The sequence below is a fragment of the Palaemon carinicauda genome, chromosome 13 (assembly GCF_036898095.1).
Source record: "Palaemon carinicauda isolate YSFRI2023 chromosome 13, ASM3689809v2, whole genome shotgun sequence".
Lineage (NCBI taxonomy): Eukaryota > Metazoa > Arthropoda > Malacostraca > Decapoda > Palaemonidae > Palaemon > Palaemon carinicauda.
In genome coordinates, this window is record NC_090737.1 from 128,951,243 (window position 1) to 128,956,242 (window position 5,000).

At 30.8% G+C, this 5,000-nt stretch overlaps 1 pseudogene; it reads right to left on the bottom strand.

The window, feature by feature from the left end:
• LOC137651812 (nephrin-like) overlaps nucleotides 1-5,000 on the bottom strand; it is a 47,408-nt pseudogene that overhangs the window by 30,735 nt on the left and 11,673 nt on the right.

Here is a 5,000-nt window from a genome sequence, read left to right on the forward strand (position 1 = left end):
AATAGGGGAGATTATTATTATTATTATTATTATTATTATTATTATTATTATTATTATTATTATTATTATTATGCCTTTAAGATCGATTTACGATAGAAACTCTTAGTAAAAAAGTACAACTGTATTTAGGCATAAGGAAAATATATAATCTCTATGATAACGATGAAGTTAATGAGAATGAAATAATATTTAACAAAAGATGTTGATAATGACGAAATAATGAGCCAGGTAAGTTCCATTGTTGGTTGGACTTCATTATCAGGATAATGTGAACGCAAATAGATGCAGCCTCTGAGAGAGAGAGAGAGAGAGAGAGAGAGAGAGAGAGAGAGAGAGAGAGAGAGAGAGAGATTCCTTACAAATTCTAAGTCAGCTATCTGGAAATTACACAGAACAACAGTAAGGACAAAATATCTATAAATATATCTTACAAAATTTTTTAAAATCAAGAATATTTGATTCTTACACATTATATATTTTTAACTTGTTCTTGCAATAATTGAACATGTGCTATAAAAAACTTTCAGGTTTTCATAAGCTATGCAAATTAGTCTTATTGAAGACATCGTTATTTAGGGAACTTTGGGTCTAGACTTCTTAGACGTGAATCTAGGACTTGTGAAAATCAAACTAAAATACTTCAAGGCAATAAGCATAATTCATCAAGGACAATAAAACGTTGATAAAAAAACAAACATACGCAAATTGGATTTATGAAAAACTTGAAATCGAATAACTAAGTGGAGACAAATTATTAGATGTTTTTTGAATCCTTACATAACAAAACGAGAACGGGGACTAGGTAGAGCGCATACCTCCGCCAACGACACAACACACCATAGGCAATCGGCTTAAGCACAATTTGGCACTAGTTTCATGCAAACCAGATAAATATTGAACACAATATAACAAAAAGAAGTTTTTTAATTTTTCGTGACCTTAAACTTTGAACCAAATTACTCCCAAAATTAAACAAATTGTTTTTGGATCATGGCCAATAACCCCACCAAATTTTATAAGAGTCGGTCAAATAGTTTTTTGAGTTATGCGAATCACAGACGAGTGCAAACCTTCGACATCGCTACATAGTAAGATAGATAATTGAATTATGCAAATTTTGGCACTAGTTTCATGCAAATCATATAAAATTGACCACAATATAGCAAAATGACGTTTTTGGCCTTTTTGTGACCTTAACCTTTAACCCAATCACTCAGGAAATTTACTCAAATTAACCAAGGATCATGGTCAATCACCCTCACTAAATTTCGTGAGAGTCTGTCAAATAGTTTTTAAGTTTTATGAATCACAAACATGCAAACATAAATATACTACAATGGGCACTCGGTAGAGTGCATACCTTCGCCAACACCCCCTAGCAAGATAGACAACTGAATTATGCATATTTTGGCCCTAGTTTCATGCAAATTGGATAAAAATTGACCCCTATATAGCTTAAAGACGTTTTTGTACTTTTTCGTGACCTTGACCTTTGACCCAATAACCAAAGATTTAATCATATTGTCCTTGGATCATGGCAAATCGGAGTGATTTGCCATGATCCAAGGACAATATGATTAAAACTTTGGAGTTATGGGGTCATAGGTCAAGGTCACAAAAAGTACAAAAATGGGCAAAATTTAATTGTTAATCTTGCTATGTGGCGTTGGCAAAATTAATTGTTAATCTTGCTACGTGGCGTTGGCGAAGGTATGCACTCTACCGAGAGCCCATTGTAGTATATTTATGTTTGTATGTTCATGAGAGTCTGCCAAATAGTTTTTGAGTTATGCGAATCACAAACAGACAAACAAACGTAGCTATATAAATAAACGCCAATCAAAACATAACCTTTCCAACGATGTTGACGAAGTTAACGAAACGAAAATTTCACGAGAGTAACTTGGTTTTTTTAATGAAAAAAAGGCAAAATTATAGCAAATTTTTGGGATCTCATAACTCAAAAACATACTTATTCACACTTGAGTACATTTCTCTCACTTATTTATTGTTCGATTTTAGAGAGAAAAATATCATTAAAAAAAAGAATAAAAATCCCACAGTCGGTCCAATATTTTTTAAGTTATGCGGTTCACAAACAAACAAACAAACATAAATATATAAATACACGCCTATCAAAACATAACCTTTACAACGAGGTTGACAAAGGTAACGAAACGAACATTTCATGAGAGTAACTTCGTTTTTTTAATGAAAAAAAAGCAAAATTATAGCAAATTTTTGGGATTTCATAACTCAAAAACATACTTACTCACACTTAGGTACATTTCTCTCACTTGTTTATTGTTCGATTTTAGAGAGAAAAATATGATTGAAAAGAATCAAAATCCCACAGTCAGTCTAATAATTTTTGAGTTATGCGGTTCACAAACAAAAAAAACAAACATATATATATATATATATATATATATATATATATATATATATATATATATATATATATATATATATATATATATATATATATATATATATATATATATATATAAATACACGCCTATCAAAACATAACTTTCACAACGAGGTTGACAAAGGTAACGAAGAACTGTGACTTACCGTAACCTTTACAACGAAGTTGACAAAGGTAACGAAGAACTGTGACTTACCGTAACCTTTACAACGAAGTTGACAAAGGTAACGAAGAACTGTGACTTACCGTAACCTTTACAACGAAGTTGACAAAGGTAACGAAGAACTGTGACTTACCGTAACCTTTACAACGAAGTTGACAAAGGTAACGAAGAACTGTGACTTACCGTAACAGACTGATTCGTCAGATCAACATCATCCAACCACCAGGTGATGTCTGCTGCAGGTCTGGCGCCGATGCTCTGACACTCGACCGTGTGTTCCTTGTCGGCGGTCATTGGCTCACGGCTACCCATGATTTCGACAGTCGAAGGTTTAACTGTGGGTGGATTGGGTATAGTTGCAATCATTAGACAGTTTAGTAATTTAATTTTAGGGAGATAATGTCCAGCTTTCGTTTCGTTTGACGTTGTTAATAGTTTATATAGGACATATCTGTTTTGACACTGTTACAGTTTTTAGAATGATATATTGTAATTTCTTCTCATCATTTATTTATTTCCTTATTTCCTTTCCTCACTGGGCTATTTTTCCCTGTTGGAGCCCTTGGGCTTATAGCATCTTGCTTTTCCAACTAAGGTTGTAGCTTGGCTAGCAATGATAATAATAACAATAATAAATAGTTTATGTAAGAGGTAGACGAAGAACACTGGCCAGAAACATCGACCCCACATAAAAGTGGGAAAAGATGGAGACAAAGAAGAAGAAGAAGAAGAAGAAGAAGAAGAAGAAGAAGAAGAAGAAGAAGAAGAAGAAGAAGAAGATGATGATGAAGAAGAAGAAGAAGAATTTATTTGAATGTTAGTGTTCTTAAAATATTTTATTTTTCCTCGTTTGCTTTCCTCTCTGGGCTATTTTCCCTGTTGGAGCCCTTGGACTTATAGCATCCTGCTTTTCCAGATAGGGTTATAGCTTAGCAAGTAATAATAATAATAATAATAATAATAATAATAATAATAATAATAATAATAATAATAATAATAATAAATTTTTTTAGTATATGCTGTTGTGAGACTTTTTTTATTCTTTTTAAATGAAGTTTTTGAAAATTTTGATTCATCAGTAAATTTTTCAATCCATAACTATTTTTCGGCAGAGGTGATAGATTTACTTAAATTAAATTTACAGTTTCTTGTCAAGCTCACTGACAGTTTACATATTTAATAACAAAAATCTTGAGTTCCAAAGCAAGATATAAAACAATTTTTTTTTTAGTTTGGTCAGTTATCAAGATCTTTTTTCAAGAGATGGCTAAGTTTTTATAGACCATTTTTCATCCTAGGTTAAACCTTTACTTTTCTCAGGTAATATAAAAATCCCTCACAACTCCTTTGTATCTTTTGTTAGTAACTCTTTTGACATCAGCTAACTTTTCTATGAATAAATCCTTCAAGTCTTCTAAAAACTCTCCAAGACTTAAAAATTTAGACGCCTTGGAGACAATCTCTGAGTTTCGAGAAAAAAAAAAATATATATATATATATATATAATATATATATATATATATATATATATATATATATATATATATATATATATATATATATATATATATATATATATATATATATATATATGTACACACACACACTCGTATATCGTAAATTTTAATGGTAATATTTCGGCATCATAATCATTTGCCTTTCTGCAAATCTGCGAAACTTAACCTTTGAATTTTCATCCTATTATCTCATTCGCATTAAAGGTAAATATTTCTATTTTCTCAAGTTTTTAAATTATTTTGCCACTTTTCTTGTATAAAACGTGTAAATGTATAAATAGATCTGCACGGGTATAAGATACGGACCTTAAATGCAGAGTTTTGATGAATTTTATCTTTTAAATACACTGTTAGAAAAAACCGTATTTCTTATCGGAAATTCTCCGTAAAAATATACTGTTCTCAATCGTATTTCAGTAAAATGCAGGCGACCGTAATTTTACCTTACTTTGTTATTATCTTTTACGGGTTGATGACCGTAATATCATCACCATTTTACGTCAATAAAACCGTTTTCAAACGTAAAAATCCTGGAATAAATGTTGCCAGACTTCTACCCTTTTCTAATACCAATTTTCAAAAGTGTATTTATAGTTTTGTTAATCTCATCTCTGAAGAAATTACGGGACATATTTAGTCAACTATAATCAGAGAGACATTCTAACTCTTGTTATAGCAATGTCTCTTCATCAGAAAAAAGAAAATGTATTTTCTGGGATATTTTCTTATGAAATAATTAATCTCTCTCAACTAAATTAATCTACTAGCATTATATTGCTTGAAAGATATTCTGTATAAATAATTTCAAAGTAGGTAAATCCTTTTTCCTACTTAACAACGACCGTTATCATTAAACAAAAAAGTTCCAAAACTGAATATCACCTTCAAA